The sequence below is a fragment of the Sus scrofa genome, chromosome 5, assembly GCF_000003025.6.
Source record: "Sus scrofa isolate TJ Tabasco breed Duroc chromosome 5, Sscrofa11.1, whole genome shotgun sequence".
In the NCBI taxonomy this organism is placed as follows: domain Eukaryota; kingdom Metazoa; phylum Chordata; class Mammalia; order Artiodactyla; family Suidae; genus Sus; species Sus scrofa.
Window position 1 is genome coordinate 90,674,448 of NC_010447.5, and position 23,255 is coordinate 90,697,702.

Genomic DNA, 23,255 nt, shown 5'->3' on the forward strand with positions numbered 1-23,255 from the left:
CCGAAAAGGATCAGTGGTTGCTGGGGGTTGGCAGGGAGAGTGGGGTCATGCATGGCTGAAACACATGCATTTTAAGGCATTGAAACTACTCATGATAGTTTAGTGGTGGATACATGTTACATGTTATTACACATTTGTCCAAACCCATAGAAGAATATATAACACCAAGAGTGAATCCTAATGTAAAGTGGGGACTTTGGGTAATAATGACCCGTGAAAGCAGGTTCATCAGTTGTAACAAATGTAGCATTGTGTTGATAATGGGGAGGCTGTGCTAGTGTGGGGACAGAGTGGGCAGGGAAATCTCTGTCTCTTCCTCTCAGTTTTGCTATGAACCTAAAACTGCTCTAAAAAAAAACAACCTTTTTTTTTTTTTTTCCGGCCACACCTGTGGCATGTGGAAGTTCCCGGGTTGGGGATCAAACCTTTGCCACAGTGACGACACGATCCTTGACCACAAGGGAACTCCTAAAAAACCAAAGTTTTAATAACTTTTTTTAAAAAATCAAGTTTTGTAAAAACAGCAAAAATAAAGATACTAAAAAGCATGATTAAATCAAAAGTTGCAAGAAAAACTTGCAAATAAAAATTGCATGTAGAGTTCCCTTTATGGCTCAGCGGTTCATGAATCTGACTAGTATCCATGAGGATGCAGATTTGATCCCTGCCCTTGCCCAGTGGGTTAAGGATCCGGCATTGCCATGAGCTGTGGTGTAGGTCGCAGATGCAGCTCGGATCCCAAGTTGCTGTGGCTGTGGTGTAGGCCAGCAGCTATAGCTCTGATTCGACTCCTAGCCTGGGAACTTCCATATGCTGCATGTGCGTCCCTAAAAAGCAAAAAAGGAAAAAAAAAATTGCACCACAGTCTGACCAAAGTCTGTAGTTTAGTTTACTTATTAATATTATACCAAGGATAATGCCTTAGTTCTGACCAATGTAGCACAGCTACATAAGATGTTAGGATTAAAAGAAGCTGAATGAAGTGTAGACAGAAATTCTCTGTGGCTATCTCTGCAACCTCTCTGCACAATCTTAATTCCAAAATAAAAAAGGCCAAAAAAAAAAAATCTCTATATAGCTTCCTTGTTCTACAGTTTACCTCCGTAAAAGATGAGTCATTGCTTAGGATGAATTTTCTTCCAAAAGCCCTTACTGCAATGAGTCAAGTAAGTCAGTTGCTCGGGGCGCATATGTGGACAGGACAGGCCTGGGTTCCAGGTCTGGCGCTGTTATTTACTGGCTGTGCGACTTGGGGCAGCTTTACTTAACTTCTGTCTCTGTTTATTTCACCTATAAAATGAGTACACTAATGCTCGCCTATTACAAAATAATCCGCAGTGCTTTGCCTTTTGCCAGACACATGGGCTGTGCTCAATAAATGTGACAGTTAGTGGTATTGATTGATATCTGTATATCACGTGTGTGTGTGTGTGTGTGTGTGTGTGTGTGTGTGTGTGTGTCAGAATTTAACCTCTCCACAAGCAGAGCTGCCTACACAGCCCTCAGCCTATCTGATGACTGCGCCAGATGAAATGCTAGACTTGTTTTGCTCTGCTTGGGGTTCACAAACAGAAGACTCGTTCCAGCCTTCTCTCAGAAATAGGATTTTCAACTCAGCCACTCTTTTATATTAAAGTAAGCACCATGACCAGATGGTCCCTGTTCTGGAGTTCCAGAATGACATTAAAAATGAGTGGGCAGAGGGACTTTATTAGTCATTTGTTGGCTTCATAGCAGCCATTTCCATGAAATTATAGGACAATGACAAAATTAAAGCAGCTTAGGCTGGGCTTTGGAAAGCTGGTCTCTGTGTCTACAAATACTCACAGGTCAGGAATGTAGAACAGGGGCAATAAACTAAAGAATTACTGCCTGCCGATCCCAGTTCCTTTTGACTGAGAAGCCAAGAGCTCTCCAGAGCTAGGCCCTGAGGAAAATAGTCTAATGACAGGAAATACTGCCCTGCTGAAGGAGGCCGGCAACACCTCGGCTTCTGGGTAGCATTACATCACCAAGGAAAGCTGCTGGAACCTGCCCATGAACAGGAACTCATAGGTGAGGAGAGACTGGAGTCCAACCCGGGACCTTAAGTCAACCCATCCAGGCAGCCGCTTCTGTTCAAGGCTTCCCCAGCGGGCCAGGCCCCTGCTTCGCCCGTGGTCGCCTTGGACCCGCCCTCCTCTCTGCCCTACCATTCCTCTGTGAAGCTACCTTCTCACTCCTTGCATCCACCTCCTCCAGCCCACCTCCCAGCTCGGGGTCTCGGAAGCCAATGCTGGACACTGGGGAACAAACAAATATGGAGCTGAGAGGCTCAAAACCTGAGCTCTGGTCCCAACTCCCCCCCACCCTTGCTTAGGCACAAAAAGAGACTAAGCATCTCCCACAGTCGCAGGGTTCTCACGTCGAATAGCTTCCTCTGCATTAAAAACAACAGCAACAAATTCCTCCCTTGGTCTACAGTGTCCACGTGGGATTGTTGGGAGGTTTAAATGAAACGTGTCAGTATCTAGTACCTTGTAGGCACTCAATTGCCACTAATTACCGTCCCCTTATTATTCATCGGAGAACTTCAGGAAGACACCCAGGGATTAGTAGCATAATTTCCACTGTCATTGGCCTAAATTTTGGCCTTGCTCCTAGCACATGAAAAGTAAAATGTCTTGGAATTTCAAGAAACCTTGCCTTTTGAGATTTTGAAAGCCAAGTGAGTATCAAACTTGAGTTGTCAGCTCTCTCTGAGCTCAAAATCAGAGATTTTGATTGTCATGCCAAAGATGTATAGGAAGTAATTTGTGAATTAAATGACCTTGTTTCTTAACACCCATAGGATATTTGCTTGAAGAAATTTGCCTACTCTTTCCACTTGCAATTTTACTCAAAATCCATTGAAAAGAGAAGAGTGAATGAGTCTTTGTCTAGATCTTGTGTCTTCTTAAAAGCTTTTTATAAATATCATCAAGATACTTCTTTTACTAAAGAAAAGACATAGAGGTGATTTGGATCTATTTTTCCCAAATCTTATCCACTTCCATAGCAGCTCCTAGAATTTCTAATGTGATAGAAAGTCTGCTTTTGTATTTTCTGGAGAATGACAGGGAAATAGAAACCATTTACGAGTGACGAAAAGGTTGTCTTAACTTTTCAGATTGCCTTTCCTTTGAAATCTCAGGTTTGATTCCTAAGTGCCTTTGGTTCCCAAGCAGACAAGGGTCAGTCAGCTGCTTTGTTTCACCTGGACAGCATGTTAGTGGCATCAGGGTAACTGTCATTTTTGGTACAATAATTTCATCCTGCAGCTCATACCTGTCTGCAGGCCTCAGATTTCTGAAGCCAATAATAATTGATCGAATGTTAACTAGGCTTATTGTGATGATCATTTTGCAGTTTTCATAAATATCGAATCATTATGTTGAATACCTGAAAGTAATATAATGCTGTATGACAGCTATACTTCCGTCTAAGGAGGCCTGCCTGCCTGGGTGGTGGATGGTAGTCCTTGAGCCTGCTGCTCTCTCACTACTGCTTCATCTTCCCAGTCCCCCCCCCCCCCGTCCCCGCCCCCCCCCGATGGAGGGAGCGGCCTGGCTGTGGATGGTCAGAGAGCTTCGACCTCCCGCCGCCCATCCCTGGCCCCAACCAGCACAGAGCAGATGGCGGCGGTGGCAGCAGCAGCAGCAGGTGAGGAGGAAGATGGCAGGAAGGCTGCTGGCCTGTGGCACGGGGTATACCAAACTAGGTTATGCTGGAAACACAGAACCACAGTTTATCATCCCTTCCTGCATTGCTATTTAGGAGGCAGAAAAGTGGGTGATCCCGCTCAAAGGAGGGTGATGAAAGGTGTTGATGACCTACCCTTCTTCACGGGTGAGGAAGCAATAGAAAAACCTGCACATGCAACACAGTGGCCAATCCCCCACGGTGTTGAAGATGGGGACTTGATGGAAAAGTTTATGGAGCGAGTGATCTTTAAATATTTAAGGGCAGAACCTGAAGACCATTATTTTCTTTTGACTGAACCTCCAGTGAATACTCCAGAAAACAGGGAATGTACTGCTGAAATAGTGTTTGAGTCCTTCAGTGTTCCAGGCTTATCCATCGCTGTACAGGCTGTTCCTGCCTTAGCTGCATCCTGGACCTCCAGACAAGTAGGAGAGCAGATGTTGACTGGTACGGGACTAGGCAGTGGAGACGGCGTCTCTCATGTCATCCCAGTGGCTGAAGGATGTGGGACTGGCAGCTGTATGAAGCACATTCCAATCGCAGGCCAAGATATTTTATTCAGCAGTTGCTGAGAGACCGAAAAGGAGGAATTTTTCCAGAGCCATCCTTGGAAACTGCTAAGGCAGGAAAGGAGCGCTCTAGTTATGTCTGCCCAGATTTAGTAAAAGAATTTAACAAGTATGATACAGACGGATCGAAGTGGATTAAACAGTGTACTGGAATCAATGCTGTCTCAAAGAAAGACTTTCCCATTGATGTTGGATGTGAGAGATTCTTGGGACCTGAAATTTTTTTTCATCTGCTTCGCTACTCCAGTCTTTACTCAGCCTGTCTCAGAAGGTGTAGATGAAGTGATTCAGAATTGACCTGCTGATGTCAGACGTCTCCTCTATGAGAACATTGTCCTCTCTGGAGGGTCAACCACGTTCAGGGATTTCGGACGATGCTCGCAAAGAAATTGGAGAAGAACTGCAGACGCCGGGCTGGAATGAAGTGGGGAATTGAGTGGTGGTAGATGGAAGCCAAAACCTGTTGATGTGCAGGTCATGACACACCACATGCAGTAATATGCAGTTTGGTTTGGAGGATCTGTGTTTGCTTCCACACCTGGATTCTACCAAGTATGCCACACCAAAAAGGATTGTGAAGACACTGGACCTGGCATTTGTCGTCACAGTCCAGTGTTTGGAGTCAGTCCGTAAAATTGGCTTCATAGTTACTGGGGTTAGGAGGGTAGGGAAGAAATAATCTTGCTGAATACCTGTTTTGTCTGGATGGCTGGTTTTGAGGTTTTAAACCTGACTTGAAATAAAAAGACCAAACCTAAGTATACAGGAATATTTTAATAAGTTTATCAACATGCAAATATAGAGGAGAGCCAAAATGATGAAGTGTTTTTCTTTAGACTGAATATTTGAATCTTATGTGTAATGAAAAAAAGTGGGTTTCAGTTCTTTCTGTGCCTTGGTATTTTGTATATTACTGAATGATCCAAGATCTGATGGGACTTATCAGTAGGTAGATAGCTCCATGATGCGTGAATGGTACACTTTGAAGTATGCAGTGCAAGAGCATGTTTATATTCCATACTTTCTATACTTTAAGGAAACAAGTCAAAGAAAAACTAGTATTTCAGGGACAAAAAGTGACCAAATAAAGGACAGGTACAAAAAAGAGCCTCTGACACTTGGCAGACACACAAACTCACGGGATTCCAGTTACTAACATATGTTTCCACCCTCCTGTGCCCCACAATGGTTTTCTTTGCAAGTGCTTTTGGAACTATGAAGCTAGTATCTTGGATTAACTGATGCCTGCTAGTGCTTTCTGATTACTTGCATTCTGTTTTTTGCTTTAAGGAAAAGTAAAGACAAGACTGTCAGACTAGTAAAAAAAAAAAAAAAATATATATATATATATATATATAAATAAATAAAAATTATAATATCGTTTTTTCTTTACCTGATATTGTTCTGTCATCTCTATTATAGAATAAATTCTATTTTAATGTGCTTACTTTAAAAATTTTTGTTAGGAGTTCCCATTGTGGCTAGTGATTAACGAATCTGACTAGGAACCATGAAGTTGCGGGTTTGATCCCTGGCCTTGCTCAGTGGGTTAAGGGTCTGGTGTGGTGTAGGTTGTAGATGCGGCTCAGATCTGACGTTGCTGTGGCTGTGGTGTAGGCCAGCGGCTACAGCTCTGATTCGATCCCTAGCCTGGGAACTTCCATATGCCACAGGAGCAGCCATAGAAGGGGTAAAAAGACAAAAAAACAAAACAAAACAAAACAAAAAAGCTTTTGTTAGGAGTTCTCTTGAGACACGTGGGTTAAGGATCCAGCATTGTCACTGCAATGACTTGGGTCACTGCTGTGGTGCAGGTTCGATCCCTGCGTCAGGAAATTCCAAAGTCCCCTGGCACAGCCGAGAAAAAAGAATTAAAAAAAAAAAAAAAAGAAAAAAAAGATTTGTTAGAGTGATGATTAGATTTTGAATGAGGAATAAACGTTAAAATTTTTTTATTTTATTTTTATTTATTTTTTGTCTTTTTGCCTTTTCTAGGGCCACTCCTGTGGCATATGGGGGTTCCCAGGCTAGGGGTCTAATCGGAGCTGTAGCTGCCAGCCTACACCAGAGCCGCAGCAACGCGGGATCCAAGCCGCGTCTGCAACCTACCCCACAGCTCACGGCAACGCTGGATCCTTAACCCACTGAGCAAGGCCAGGGATCAAACCCGCAACCTCATGGTTCCTAGTCGGATTTGTTAACCACTGCGCCAAGACGGGAACTCCTAAACATTAAAATTTTGAAAAATTGGGAGGAGTGATAATGAAAGGCAGCAGGTAAGAGTTAAATTCAGTGTATGGTAAAATGAAAATTGTTTGTGGATGAAGATAAAGAGAAGAAAGCCATAAAAACCAAAGTAGAATAAGTAATTATAACACCGGGGAGGCAGGATAGCATAGTGGTTGGGAGCATAGATGCCCTTTGTTCTCAATGCATATCGACCCATATTAGCTGTGTGATTGTAAAGAAATTACTTAACCTCTCTCTGTCTTAATTTTGTTACCTATACCAGAGATGGCATGCTAATGGTATCTATTAAGGTTGCGAAAAGGAGTAAATGAGTTAGTGTCTGTCACATAGTAACATCATGTACATCTTCGTTAAACCAAGAAAAGTAATAACGGCCTAGTAGAGACATGACACAATGCCTTTGTCAAAACCCATGGAAATTTACAGTACAAAGAGTAAACCTTAATGTGTACATGTTTTAAAAAAATCATTCTGGAGGACGTGTGGAATGCAGAATATGAGAAAACAACCGAGCTTATGACTAATGTATGAAGCAAGCTCACTTGAAGGTTGGGGTTGCGGGGAAGATTCTAACCTAAGTAACTCTGGAAATGAGTGGCGCCTATAAGATTAAAGCCAAAAGAAACTGTATTCTAGATGATACAGTTAGATATTGGTTAGAGACTCTGCTAACACTATATATGTGCACAGGAATGGAGCAATTACATCCATGAAGGGCAGGTGTTGGGGGCCAGATTTCTCACTGTTGAAGTGGAAGGTTACAGAAAAGCAAGGGGAGGAGGCAAGAATGGTCCACGCAGCAACAGGCTGGAGTTGAAGATACCAGAGTGAATTCATGTTTAGCTTCATATAGATCGTTACATACAGAAATATTTATAGATGTGTGTCCGTACATGAACTAGTGTGAACATGAAAAATCTTCTTACTCTGTCGGCTGAGAGGGCCCAGAAACACCACCATTCTGTTGTTCACACAAATCTCGGTTTCCAGTACTATTTTGTGACCAAAGGAACCAGGGTTCCTTGGAGAAATGGCTGATTCTAGGACTGAGACAGGAAGTATACAAGCAGAGCTTGGAGCATCTTGTAGCACCAGACAGTCAAGCCCCCCCGCCCCCAAAAGCAAAGCAAGACAGAAAACAAACAAAAAACCTCCCACGTCCAAAAACAACATTACATCAATGGGAGTGTGTCGAAGGGACACAAGAGTCAATTGAAATAGCTGCCAGTGACCAAAGTTGGAATAATATGAGTGATAAAATTAGGTGATACTGAATTATAACCCAAAATATAAAATAAATTTCCATGAGTCCATATTGGTATAAAGGATGGAGTAGACAAATAATAGCCAGTGGGGAGGAAAGAAAAGAAATAGACAAATCTCCCGTGTGTATAGATAGCCCACCCTCAGGGGAGTGGAGGAGTTCCTGTTGTGGCTCAGTGGGTTAAGAACTCAGCTAGTATCCATGAGGACCTGGCTTCCATCCCTGGCCTTGCTCAGTGGGTTAAGGATTGGGCATTGCCATGAGCTGTGGTGTAGATTGCAGATGCAACTAGGATGCCATGTTGCTGTGGCTGTGGTGTAGGCTGGCAGCTGCAGCTCCGATTCGACCCCAAACCTGGGAACTTTCATACACTGCAGGCGTGGCCCTAAAACGAAAAAAGGTGTGTGTGTGGGGGGGGGAGTGGAACCACACTCCTTAAGTGTGGACAATGCATGTTGATACCTTTTAAATGAGTACAGTTTGGAAAGGGGGGGAAAGAGTAATTTTATAGTGGGAAAAATTGGCAAAATTTATCCTAGCTACATAACCAAGGTTAAAATCAACAGTAATAAACCATGTTGATGGCAGATACTCTTGATATGATCTGATGAAAATGGCACTTAACCTCCGCATTCTTCCTCCCCAGAACACGTAATCCCAGTATAATCAGGAGAAAAACATCAGACACATCCCACTTGAGGGACATCCTGCAAAATATCTGCCCAGTACTTTCCCAAACTGTCAAGGTCATCAAAATTAAGGAAACTCTGGGAAACTGTCACAGCCAGAGTAGCCTAATGAGACATGAAGAGTGAATTTAATGTGATATCCTGGATGGGATCCAGGAACAGGAAAAGGTCATTAAGTAAAAACTAAGAAAAGCTGAGTGAGGTAATGACCTTAAATAATAATAGTGGCTCAACACAGGTTCATTAATTGCAACAAATGTACCATAAAATATACCGTACAAATGTAAGATGCTAATAGGAGAAACTGAACTGGGGTGTATACAAACTCGGTGTTATCTTCATAATTTTTCTAGAAATCTAAACCTGTGAGAAAAGGTTTACTTGGCCGTACACCTGAAACTAATACAACATTGTGAATCAACTGTACTCCAATAAAATTAAATTAAAAAAAGAAAAAGCTTACTGAAAAACATAATAAATGGTTAAAATTTATGAAGCACTTGTGATGTGGTAGACACTTTTTAATGCATTACTTTAATAACGCCTAAATAACTGGTATCAGAAAAACTGCCACTTAGCATGACTCCACCAAAAGTAGGATCTTAAATTTCATAGTGAGTACTGAAAAAAAATAGGTTCGACTGGGATGTCTATTTCGAAAAAGAACACTAGAATTATGAAACTAATTTTATTAAAATATACATTTAAAAATTATGCATGTTTATATGGTAATTCTTAGACTTAACAAGGAACAAATCAACTTGGGTTTGTTTTGGTATAATTTTTGCAAGAAACAAATCAACTTGGGTTTGTTTTGGTATAATTTTTGCAACCAAAATATATGATGTCATGAAACGGCATCTTTTTCTTTGAAGTATGATCTTAAAAAGGACATTTTTATAAAAAATATGTTATGACTTGCTTAATTTTCCCAATATCTCTCTTAATTCTCTGATGTTCAAGTCATTCTCTAAAAACCTATCCTATTACCATCCTTGTTCCCCATGAAGTCTAGCCAGACCCCCCCGCCCAACTTAAGAATTATTCTTCCCTGCCTTTGACTTCCAGGATCTTTTGGGTATTAGGATGAGTTGTCTAAATGCCTTTCCTTTCCAGAAAATGATACTAAGGTCTGCAGGAGCTTCTGAGTGAGCTTTTTGTCCTCTGCAGCCCCTAAAATGGGGCCTTATATTCAGTCAACTCTGTTTCCCCATTTATAAGCTCAAGGAGCATCACAAAGCTTGAAATTCCTACTTCACAGGATTATTATGAGAACTCACGAGACTGACCTTCTCCCCAGGCCGTTGGCATCTTCCTAATCTTCTCTGGGGATGCCAATCCCTCTGCTTCCTAAGCCACAGCAGGGAGAGGGAGTTTAGAGCTTGATCGCTTTGCAATAGAGCGGGTTTGTCAGTACATTTCAACCCGCATGGTAACTCCAATCCATTGACCTCCTACCTCTGAGGTGCAGTGTCAACAACAGTTCTGAGACCACGTCCCGGACCTGCGGACGAGACTGCTGTGAGGGGCTAGAAATGTCTACCAGGACCAGAAGTGGGAACTGGTAATGTGCGATCTACCATCTCAAAATCCGGCCACCAGCAGTTAGGCAGCTCCTGTCTGCGCAGGCTGCGTCTCACATCCAGAACTGGAACCGACGGCCCCTCCCCTTGAACCGGGGCTCGCCTTGCAACGTGTTTTGGCAAATAAAATTAAAATTCGGGAGGCGTGAGGTGGGACTTCTGCAGCTACGCCTTGAAAGGGACTCGCAGTTTCTGCTTCCTCTCTTTTAGAGACCAGATGCCGTCTAAGAAGTCTGACCACGCTGAGGCCACCATGCTGTAGGGAAGCCCAAGAGAGCCGGGCTTCCTGTGGCGAGAGAGGGGCTGTGTGGAAGTTCACCGAGGTGCCTAGCACGTGAGTGACGTCTTATTGAACCTTCAGGCCCCCTGAAGGCACGTGAATGACTCTAGGTGACATTATGTGGAGCTGAAAGGCCAGCCAGCTGCTCCCTGCCAAAACTTCTGGCCCACAGAACCATCAAAAAGAGCAACTCGTTTTAAGCCCTTAGGGATGTTGTTTATTATACAGCAATAGATAACCGAATGTAGTTTAGACAAGAGTTTTGCCATTTTTTTTAATTAAAGGATACTGGTTAGCCTATTCCAGGTAATCTATTTCAACTGCTTGGGGATGAGTATATTTTTAAAACTCTCTGTCAGACTCTCCTATAGAACTAGAGTTCAGAATCATGGTCTAGGTAGCATCATAAGTGGATGCATGGAGTTAGAAAGTCAAACCGAGCAGAAACAGAGGGATAAGCGTTTTGGAAGTCATTAACATCTGGAATTATCCAGATAAAATAAAACAAAACCTCCGCCTTAGTCATCAACAACTTGCCACGTGAGGTGAGGCTAGCTGCAGCAGGGCAGGTAGAGAACCGGAAATCAGAGATCAATGCGTAAACCAGAGGACAGAAGCACATTTCTCTTGGGTTTTCTTGCTGAGCAAAGTCATGTTTTTCTGTGTTTTTGTCTCTCAGTCTTTTCTGGGTGTCTGTACTCAAGGAAACTTGCCTGGAGTTGGGTGACGAAGGTCTGCAGTTCAAGCTACGTTGACGGTGTGTTCGTGGATCATTAGAGCCTTGTCCCCAAATTCAGGCCCAGTATTACCTGAGGTGCAGCATAATTAGCCATACAAACAAGATAGAAGATAGAGAGGTAGGTACATAGCTAGGTAGGGAGAGAGAGGGAAACATATTTTTTTGGCCAATATTTTCAGGATTGTACTTTGTGCCTCATATCCCACTTTCAGCTGAAGTTTGGATAACAAAAAGCTTTGGCAGTCTGATGAACACAGGAGAGGCAGGAGTGTAAGCCCCTGAGATGTGTGGAGTGCTGTTAGATATGTTTGTATTACACTGGAAAATCATTAAGGAAATAGGTATGCCAAGCCACACCGTCAATTTCGAGATATTGACTCTAACAGAGATGTCAATATTCTAGTCACATCAGCAGAGTTTAACCTCAGCTAATGTCTACTGACATGTGACACTGTGCCTGCCCTTAAAACCATTTATGTCTTTGCTTTAGGCAAAATGCATTCTGTCTCTATTGATATATAATTATCAAGTGCTTGAATCTAAAACTGTAGACTTGGCAGAAAGAAAGCAAGAGAAAGAAAGTGCTGGTTTTCATTGGAGGCATGTCTGCCTTTGAAGCGTCGTATTTCAGAAGCTGACATAAGAGTCTCCAGTGGTTTTGATTATAATCGTTGCTATGTGGTCCTGGCGCTTTGCAGGGCACCGCGCAGAAGACCACATGGGCGATTGGCTGAATAGCGCTGATTAGTGAATGAATTTGACAGAGAAAAGCCTAGAGGTCTTTCAGCCCCCCAGCCGCTTTCCAGGAGGGGGAAGACATCCTCTGGGCCGGGCCCATTCAGGCTTTGGATGTGTTAATATGAAATGCTTTCATCGCTCCAATTTCCACTCCTGTGGATTTTTCCTGGCTCCAGCTCAGTGACCTGATTCTCTCATTTTCCCCCCTCTGAGAACATACTTTTTCTTAAGTTATTTTTTCTCTGAAATCCACACCACTTCCCCTCCCCTTCCCTTTTGATTTCTCATTCAGCCTGGAAACTACCTCACCAGTGGTAATTAGCCTGAATACTTGAGGGAGGGAGGCGCGCTCTCCTCAGGAAATAGCCAGAAGAAAGCTGGATTCCTTCTTCTAAGAGCCAGGAAGAGAAACCCAGGCCCCTGTAAGCTGATTACATCTTTCTTTGCTTTTTCATCTATTGTGAAGCACCACTCTCTGATGAGGGACTCTTCTTTCTGTGGTTTTATAACCTTAATTGATCCATACCACCCACTCTCAGCTTGTTGGGCCAGATAGACTTGCCAGGATACTTTCCCGGACCAAGGAAAGAGCAGAAATATACAAGTGTTAAGTGCCAATTAGCAGCTTTCTAGTTGTTTCTATCTCAGTCTCTTGTGTGTGTCTGTTCCATGTGAAGCTTGCCTGGAGTTGGGTGACAGAGGTCTGCATTTCATTCCCATTCTAATGTCGTCTGAGCTCATTCTGCAGCGTGTTAGTGGATCCATTAGAGCCGTATAAATAGTATTTCTGTGGGGAAAAAAAAAAAGGTCTTTTTTTCACAAGTCAATTTGTCATTTTTTAAATCATAATAGCTATGATTCATGCATGTTGTGCTCTGTTCCACTTTTTAATTATTCTCTTGAAGAGACACTACAGTAACCCTGGAAGTAGTTGCCAATACCTCCATTTTATAGATGAAGAGTCTTAAGCTTAGAGTTAAGTAAGTATATAATAATTTTCCCAGAAGGGCACAGTTAGTTAGTGTCAGACCTGACATTAAAAACCCAGGACTTTAGCTCCAAACCTTTATATTAATTACAATGTTCAACTGCTTTTCACAAATGTGCAGGGCCAGATTGAAAACTGCTCGAGAGAGAGAGGAAGAGGAATTAAAAAAAAAAAAAAGTAAAGAAAGGAAAAGAAATGAAGAAGTTCTCTATTTGAGCAGAGCATGGGGGTGAGAGAGAGAGAGAATGGAAGGACGGCTATTCAGAGCCGTTTAAACCTAGAGGAGGGCAGGGCATAGCATCCTGGTTTACAGAAAGCTAATTGAATCTGAGAAAGCATGTTATCTAGGTGCCCACTTTCCAAGAGTGGATACAGTCAATGGCATGTTTAAAAACCACTTGTTGGAGTTCCCATTGTGGCTCAGTGGGTTATGAGCCTGACTAATATCCATGAGGATCTGGGTTCGATCCCTGGCCTCACTCAGTGGGTTAGGGATCCGGCATTGCTAATGAGCTATGGTGTAGGTTACAGACCTGGCTCGGATCCTGCCTTGCTATGGCTGTGGAGCAGGCCAGCAGCTGCAGTGGATTCAACTTCCTGGGAACTTTGTTGAGCAGATGCGGCTCAACAAAGCAAAAAATGAAAATATAAATAAGTAAATAAGTAAAAAAAAAAAGTTGTCGAATTTGATGCAAACTCTGCCTAGCTCTAATAAACAAGAAGTCCCTGAGCAGACATGCAGCCCTCTTTATCAGTTGGTGGGCATTATTAGAGTTCCCTGGTGGCCTAGCAATTAAGGATTTGGCATTGTCATTGCTGTGGGTCACAGCTGTGGTGTGGGTTCGATCCACAGTTTCCTGATCTGGGGAACTTCTGCACGTCACAGGCATGGCCAAAAAAAAAAAAAAAAATTGGTGGTCACTTTTGATTTGGAAAAGATATTGACTTCTCTTTAATAAAAAAGCATAAAATTTTAATATACTTAACATGAAATTTCATAAACTTTCTCTTGACTCTCTAATAAGTAGAAAAACGAGAAGAATATAAAGACAGACGCCTACTTCGTCATGTTTGCACATTCCCCAATGCATGCTCAGACCATATTATTTCATTCCTTTTTATGTATTTTTCAAATTCAAAAATGAATATCCATGTAATTATAATCGTTAGATACTGATGTTAAAATCTCTGTTGGTTTGTATTAGTTTATCAAAATCAATGATGATAACGGGCGTTTGTGCTACGATTGCTTTATCGATAGACACTCTCATTAGATCGAAGACTCCTGATTGCATAGCCTGTTCAGCTGACACCAAGAGTCCCAGGAACCTGCTCCCTGACCTGCATAAGGTAATTATTTTGCGCGCCTGAAAGATATTCACAGTTGCAACCTCTTGGCTTTACCATTGCCGAAGCTCCGGATATTTTCCAGAGCTGAGTTTCCAGAGCAGCCACAGCTGAGAGTTGGCTGGCCGGCTGGAACAGAATCCCTAAGCGGTCTGCGCATGAAATCACAGGAGACCATGGTCCCTGGTCAACAGATACTCAGCAACCTATGGGGAATGTAATTACATTTTACCTTTGAAGTTTGTGTCAAGAAGATCATTCACTTTTGTGACCATGGCACTGAGACATTTTGTAATTTCCCATAGCTTAAGGGCTTTTCATGCTGCATTAAGTATCTACGGTGTTTAAATAGCATTACAGCCTATTAAATCCACGACCCACTAAATAGGAAGCTCGCTGAACACAAAAGAGTAATTCACAAGAACAGTTTTCTATAAGGTTATTTCTCTAAGATAGAAGAAAAAAGTTTTTGTTTTTCGGTTTTTATAAAAAAAGAGAAGGAATTTGAGGCCTTGGGCCATTGATAAGTGGAATAGAAAGGGGAAAAAATTTCAACTACTTCTACCTAATTTCCTCTGTCACATATTTTTGGCTTCTTAGAGCAGATGTGTCTGTGGCATTACATAGGCGAGGCATGAGGAGTCCTTGCCTTAGAATTCATGGTTTCTTATTTTCCATGCTGAAGTTTGACCACACCTGTGTATCCAATACCCAGAGAGAACCCTTCTCATTGCAATAAAAATAGCTTCAACCAGGGGCTGCTCTAGTTTTGCTTGGCTTTGGTCTTATGAAATGACTCACCTAACACTTTTAAAAAACTTTTTCACATATTGAATAAATAAAATGTAACTGAATTACGAATTCGAAGTAACCAACTGCACTGACTCCCACTTGGAGGTAGAAGGATTGCAAAATGTTATGCTCTGAAATGAAGCTACTTTTTTATTTTTAATGGAACCTTGGAAAAAAAATCACCATTTGATTTCTGGACACAGTGTTTCAGACTCTAGTGTTAATTTTATTAAGCAGTGCAGTCGGAAAGTCACTGGAATCATCACATAATAATTTGTGCTTTTGGACCTTAATGGTCACGGCGATAAGAACTCAGTGCTCAAATAATTATCCCAACAAATAGAGAATTAATCAACCCAATGTCATCCAGACCCTAAAGTAACTCACTATAATGATTCTCATTTTTAAAAATGTAATCTTCCAAAAGAAATAATAAAGGAATCGGGAACTAGGAATTGGGGGGGGCTTCCTACGAAAAGGGTGAGTTGGTAACTTTGGACACTTGAAAGGAGGTAGAGAGACACCTTTAATTGAATCTTATACTAAGTACACACCATCTACAGGATGAAAGTAAATGTCCTTATTTTGATAGAGCTTCATGCTCCCCTTTAGTGAAATTGAATTCGTTGTACCGAGGGATCTCATCTTATGCTATGGAGAATAATTTATGTATAATTTAAAAACAAAAGTAGTATAGTGTTCAGAGAATAAACTCAAATATCTACAAATACTATACAATAATATCTAGTGCCCATCACCATCCCTTTTTAAATACTGCTTATTAGTGTTGCTTTTTCTAGTCTAAATATTATATTCATTTACATGAAAGATTTCTTTCTTAGATTATAATTTCACGTTCATTTGGCAAGCATGTAATGAGTTCTTATTTGTGCTGTATAGAGGGTGATGGATATGGCTCAGCATTCAAATTGCTCATGGAATAGTTGAAAAAATAGAAATATAAGCCAAGGGTTCCCACTGTGGCTCGCAGGTTAAGAACCTGACTAGTATCCATGAAGATGTGGGTTCAATCCCTGGCCTCACTTAGTGGGTTAAGGATCTGGCATTGCTGCAAGCTGCAGAGTAGGTTGCAGATGCAGCTTGGATCCCACATTACTGTGGCTGTGGGGTAGGCCGGCAGCTGTAGTTCCGATTCAACCCCTAGCCTGGGAACTTCCATGTAGCACAGGTGCGGCCCAAAAAAGACATACATGTGCATATGCGCACGCACACACACACACACACACACACACAGAAATATAAGCCAAAAATTGTGAAAAGTGTTATAACACAGTACCAAGTATTATGCGGTTCCAGGGAAAGAAAGGTACTATTTGGGCCTCTCCCACTCTGTTATATACACACCTTACAGGCTTTCATCCTCACCGCTCCTCAGACTGTTTTTATCCAGGTCCGCAATGGCTCCCATGTTGCTAAATCTGGGTCACGTTTAGTCCCCATCTTGCTCAATATGTCAGCAGTATTTCACACAGTGGTTCATTTCCTCCTTCTCAAAAGACTTTCTTCACTTGACTCCCAAGAGGCCACTCTTGCTTCACTTCCTGTCTCATGGTCACTCCTTTTAAGTCTTCTGTGTTGGCTCTTCTTTATCTTCCCAAGTTCTGAACATCAGGACCCAGTCCCTGAACTCTGGGCTCCTCCCTCTCTCCGAAGTAATCCTGCCGCATTGCAGGGTTCTACATATCAGCTATTGCCCATAACCCCCCACTACCTATCTCTGCCTGTGATTTTTCCGCTGAACTCCAAAGCTTTATCCAACAGCCTACCTAACATTTCCACTCGACAGGTCCAATAGCATCTCACACAGAACATGATGAAACTTTTTTTTTTGGTTATTCCCACCCCTACCACCGTCTTTTCATCTTCATGGGTGGAAACTTCATTCTACCAGTTGCTCAGGTCAGAATTCTTGGCATTATCCTTGACTGTTTGCTTCACATTCTACCTTTAAGCTTTGCCTTCAAAATATATTCAGAATCTGACACCTCTTAACACTTCCCCTCTTGTCACCCTGTTCAACATCTGTCAACTGGATAATTGCAACAGCCTCTTACTGGGTCTTTCTGCTTTTATTCTTCCTCCCTAACTCTATCCTACACGTGGCTATCAGAGTGATCCTGTTAAAACACAACGTAGATTACTTCACTTTTCTGTCCTCTACCCTTCAATGATTTCCAACCTTATTCTGAAAAAAATGTAAGTCCTTTCCATGGCCCATGAGGCCCCAAAAAATCTTGCCCCATAGCTACCTCTCAGATCTCATCCCCCACCTTAATCACATTGTGGCCTCCTGTCACTTCTCACAATATACCAGGAAGCTCTGCTTTGGGCACTTGGCACAGGCAATTCCCTCTGCCTGAAATGCTTCTCCTGCCACCACCACGCCACATAGACTGAATTCATGCTTTATTTTCATCTCTGCTCTCTTATTACTTCATCCAAGTGGCCTTCCTCAACCACTATTTAAAATAATATCCTCACTTACCTGCCTTATTTTTCTTTACCTAGTTCCACCTGGCATGTATGCTATTATTTGCTACTTATTGATTGTTTATTAGCTTCTGCTAGGATCTAAATTCTTCCATGGTAAAAAAAAAAAAAAAAATGTCTTTTTTTCACTGTTTCATCTCTAGATATTAGGACAAATCTGGCATCTGACAGCCTTCCAATACATAATGAATTTTAATGAATTAATATATTTGAGCTGAGAGAAAAGGACAAAAGACCCCAGGCAGAAGAAACCAGCACCTACAAAGGAATAAATTTGGTCTGTTGAAAACAGGAGCGAGCAAACTTATAGCCTAGGGACTAAATCTAGGCTGCCACTTGTTTTTTGGAGTAAAGTTTTATTGAAATATAGCCTGGCTCATTCATTTACACTACTGTTTATGAATGCTTTCATTCTACCACAGCAGAGTTGAATAGTTATGAAAAGACCTTACGGCCTGCAACCCTGAACAATTTACTCTGTGGCTTTTTACAGGAAAAGTTTGCCAACCCTTGGTCTGAAGGGTGGCATGCATGGCGGACCTGCTGGGAGATGGGAAGAGTTGGTGAGGGCAAGCTGGAATGGGTTTATGTGAGTTTGGAGTCACATGTAAGTCAAGAGAGAGTGAGACAATGGGTGCTTTTAGGCAAGGGAGTCCCTAAAAGGCAGGAACTCTGTAATGTACCTTGCGTCCAAAAGAGTGCTTTCTGTTTAAACCAGGTATCCCACTGGCAGCTGATGCCAAGACTCCTGCCTTAATGTCACTGCCATGTGTGGGATTAGCTCTTGATATAAGAACCAAAAGGAGGAGAAAAATCCCTTTGCTTCGCCCCACCCCCATACTCTGTGTTGGCCTAGAAATTATCTTTCTCTTGTGGCGAGTCTGATACAGGCGGCTCCAACAGAATCCATTCTTGCCTCTAGGTAACTGGTCTCCTCTGATCTCAAGACTCTCAGAAACATGAGGTTGGTTCTAGGGTCACCAGGAGACTTGTGTCTTCTCAGATTTGTCGGTCCTGCTTTAGGAAGTTTCCGGAATTTGGAAACTTCAGAATTGCGTCTATAGGGGGTGACAAGAAAATCGCTAAATTGTCCGTGGCTTGACAGCTCATCAGACCTTTTCCAAGTTCCCTCAGCCATGATTTGTCAGACTTCGCCACTGGCTTAAGGTCAAAAGATGCTGATCCGTTTTGCTTTTACTCAGACTGGATTTCACAATAAAGCGGCCTTTCCCCTGCTGTCTTTGGTGCTTATGATTTTAGCTCCAGCCAGACCCTACGTAAGGGCAGGAGTAGATTTTGAAGGGGAAAAAAAGGGAACAAATGTGTTCTGAATTTCACAGAACAAAGTGGAGCTCTGGCTTGGGGTGGAGCTTGGGAGTAGCTGCCCCCACCCCTCTTCCCTCTGAGAACGCGGTAGTGAAATCAGGTCTGCTTCAGTGAAGCTGTGGCATTTGGGTTTAATTTGATAGATCCCGAAGTGCCTACTTCGGTTTGAGACTCGGTTCTGGCTTGACTTTTTTTTGCCCATCGCTTAAAGTGTATGTGTAAGCAGAGGAAGCCAAGTTTCCACTTGTATATACTGAATCCTTCAGCCAGAAGCCCACAGCCCTTAGAACAGCTCGTGTCGTTTATTGGCTGGCCTTTAAAAACTCAGAGTATGGGTTAACTGAAAAGTGATAGGTTATCATTTGAAGAAGGAAGTGGAAACTTCCAAAGAGACAACAGTCTAGCACTAAGCCAGAGAAACAGAACGTTGATTTCTGCTATAGCCTTTGGGACCCGCTCTTTCTTCTGGCTTTAGAGTAGATCAGAACTTTTTTTTTCTTTTTTGGTTTAATTTAATACTTCAACGTTCAGGAAGGAACCAGATCAAGCTTTTCTAGGCATTATCGGCCTGGGATGTGCTGAATCAATTGCAGGCTTCATTTTGTAGGAGTCGGTATCAATGGATGGGGTGCTAGCTCAGCCCTTTTGAAAGTAACAGACGGCGTTGGCTCCAATAATTACATTAAGATCGTGGATACACACTTGCCTTGGGGATTTGGAGTTCGGCTTAATCAAATCTGGATTTGACATTTCACAGCCCACATCAAGGATTTCTACAAAGGAACATCAGAGAATTGCCAGCTCTGCTTTTGGTCTGACTTAGTGCCTCCTCCTGGGTAACTGAGCAGGCCTTGTGCTCATCTTGTTGATACTTTGGCTGCATCTCTGCCCAGCTGCACAGCGCTCAAAGCTTCTGCAGGTCATAGTTTCCTGCCATCCGTGGAAAGGCATTTATTTAGTGCCGGCCATGCCCCAGGGCCCCGGGCTAAGATCTGGGATAGATGCGGTGGGGAACGGGACTAACGGGACTCTGAGCTGTGTTCGTAAAATGTGACAAACAGTAAGAGCGACAGAAGCTCCCCTGTGGCTGAAAAGCGATGAGATATTCTTATTCACTCATTACTGCCACGTCCTGGTAGACAATGCCCACCCTGGAGGAGTTTACAGCCCAGTCCAGAGGTTCTCGACTCTAATCGCCCAGGAAGTCCCAGGAATGCCGATTTCCAAGGGAAACAAGGCATCTGCCCTTCTTATAGGCAGATATTTTTGAGGCACTTGTCCTTCGGACCATGCTTTGAGAACTACTGATAAAAGTACAAGTAATGTGAACAAAGCATTGTGAAAATAGCACAATAAGTGCTACACCTGTCACAGTGGAGGCTCAACAGTAGAAGGGCACAGCCCTGATTCGGAGGCCAGAGAAGGTTTCTGAGACGAAGATCTGGATCTTACAGGATGATGGAGGGTTTCATGGGGCAGACAGTGCTGCCGCGGGTGCAACGGCTGGGAGGGGAAGAGCGTGCCAGGCTGAGAGGAGAGCAGGTGAAGGACACCAACGTGGAGCAAGTAGACCTGTTTAGGTGCCCTGTGCGCATAGAGCTGGGAGGGAGAGTGAGGGAATTTGGGCCTAGAAAGCGGGCTGGAGGGAGCTCATGGAAGATCTTGAAAGACAGTGTCGGACTGAGAAATCATTAGTGAGAAACCACTTTGCAGCAGGGCAGTCACGTCATCATGTGCATCTCTTGCAGAGGCGTCGGGTGGCAGCGTGGTGTTGGGCGGGAGGCAGTGGAGGAGACAGGCTGCAGTTAGGAGGTCCTCTCTGGGGGTCCTTAAGTGTAAAAACATCAGGCTTGTTGCCAGGATAGGCAGGCAAAGTATTCTGTGATTGTAAAGATAGATATAAAATAAAAAGATAAATGTAAAATATAACAAAGCTGACCCACCAGCCATAGGAAGAGCAGGAATCAGAGGAGGGGCTGCCAGCGCCTTCCCTCAGGAGACACGCCATTAGCATCAAACAGGTGCTATTCCTATGCGTAGCTTTTACCTTTCTCTCCATTCACTGGCTCCCTCTAGGTCTTGTGTCTGCCTCACACCTTCTTCCAACTCCATATTTCTAGTCACGTAGCAATAAAAGAAAAAGATGCAGAAGGAACACATATGACATGTTGGGGTGAGTCTAGGAGGAACCCCAGCATCTCATCAAGGTGGCCCCTTCACTTAGAGGGTGACCTTGAACAAAGCCTTTCACGTTAGTGATCCATGTGTCAGTGGACCCTGAATGTCATTATACAGTGACAGTCATGGGCTGGGTTTTTTTTTTTTTTTAATTATCTTTTTTTCCTAATGGAAAAACCTACAAGTGTTGAATGAATGCCAAGTAATTGATTTTGTGATCCACAGCTGGAAAGGAGCATGAAGATGCATAAATGTAGGGGTCGTTTTATTTCCCTAGCAAGACTTTGTCAATGCAGAATGATTGGGAGAAAACAATTACTAGCATAAGTATATGGATATTCTGAATTGTGAACCACTAGAAAGCATTCAGTCTTTATCTTCAAGTGTGAGGGTTTTTTGTTTGTTTGTTTGTTTGTTTGTTTTTGTCTTTTTAGGGCCTCACCTGCGGAATATGGAAGTTCCCAGGCTAGGGGTCAAATCCGAGCTACAGTTGCTGGCCTACACCACAGCCACAGCCACGCAGGATCCAAGCTTCATCTGCAACCTGTACCACAGCCCATGGCAACACCGTCTCCTTAACCCTCTGAGCAATGCCAGGGATGGAACCTGTGTTCTCACGGATACTAGTCAGATTCACTTCCGCTGAGCCACCACGGGAACACGTGGCGTTGCTGTGGCTGTGGCGTAGGCCGGTGGCTGTAACTCCAATTGGACCCCTAGCCTGGGAACCTCCATATGCCGCTGGTGCAGCCCCAATATGACACAAAGATTAAAAAAAAAAAAAAAAACAAAAACACTGTCTCACTCTCTAAGAGAGCAGTATATTTTGGCAACCAAGATTCATAAAAAAGTAAGGTTTTTCTGTGTAAGCCCCAGCTTCTTCCACAGGTCATCATCCTGGTCTCCAAGACACCAGGTCAGCCTTGGATTCAGGTTTCAAAAGCCTTTAGTTTTACAGACATCCAAAAATCAGGAACAATTCTCGGGAGCCAATTGGCAGTGTTCCTGGTAAACAGTGACTTCCACCTCTTCCCACAAGGCCCGACTAAGAGAACTCACTGCCTGCAGCAAATACATGCCCCGTGTCCTCACCACACACACGTTCCCATGAAAAACAAGCAAAAATGGGGCCAGAGCAGGAGAGGCAGACACAGAAATGTCTATCCATTCCCTGTGCTTCTTGGACCCACACCTGATTTCTCTGAGGCTAGTGCTGATTTGTAAGCCTTGGAAGGAATTTGTCAGGAAGGTTTTTGTCAATTAGAGGGAGGCCAGGCCTCCCCTTCTTGGCTGTTCCAGGGGAGCTGGTTGTCCTTGTGGTTCTGGATACCCTTTCCCTCCCTCTCCACTGTGGTTTCTGGGGTGCTGAGCCAAGTCTGTGCAGTTGACCTGCAGCCAGAGGGGAGGTGTCTAATTTTCAGCAGACAGCACGCAGTTAAGTTCTCTTAAACCCTCTGACGAGCTGCAAGGAGGCCCCATCCCTGGGGCTGGATCAGTTTGGGGAAATCAATTCATGTCCTTCAGGATTTTATAAACTTTAATGTCGGCCTCTCTTAATGAGACGCTCTCAAGGCCTAAGTCTTGACTCTTCTCTTCGGTCCTCCCAGGGATATTTCTTAATCTTCTCCATCGATTGCGTGGCCCTTTCTTAGACTTTGAAGCTCTGTCTTATCTCTTTTGAGAATTCAATTCAAGGAGCAACCGAGTGTAATGGGTAACCTTGTGATCCTTGGCATTTGCAAGTCCAGAGAGCAGGCACCGGCTCTGCCACACAATTGCTCTGAGACCTGGGACGAAGTGCTTAACTTTCCTTCCGAAGCCCACTTGTCGTCAGTAAACTCAGAAGAGCAACAGCATACTCTTTATCAAGCTGTGATAAGGATTAAATTAACACGTTACCTATTAGAACAGTACCTGGTTCCTACAAACACAAGAGTGATAATCTGAAAACATATATATAACTAGATGACTGACTTCCCTTCTTTTTTATTTATTTTTTAATTTTTTTTTGTCTTTTTAGGGCCCCACCTGTGGCATATGGAGGTTCCCAGGCTAGGGATCGAATCGGAGCTGTAGCTGCCAGCCTATGACACAGCCACAGCCACAGCCACAGCCACTCGGGATCCAAGCCGCATCTGTGACCTACACCACAGCTCACGGCAACGCCGGATCCTTAACCCACTGAGTGAGGCCAGGGATCGAACCTGAGCCTTCATGGATACTAGTCGGGTTCATTAACCACTGAGCCACGACAGGAACTCCTGAGTTCTCTTCTTTA

At 43.2% G+C, this 23,255-nt stretch overlaps 1 pseudogene; it reads left to right on the top strand.

Moving 5' to 3' along the window:
• Window positions 3,664-5,605, top strand: LOC110260824 (annotated as a pseudogene).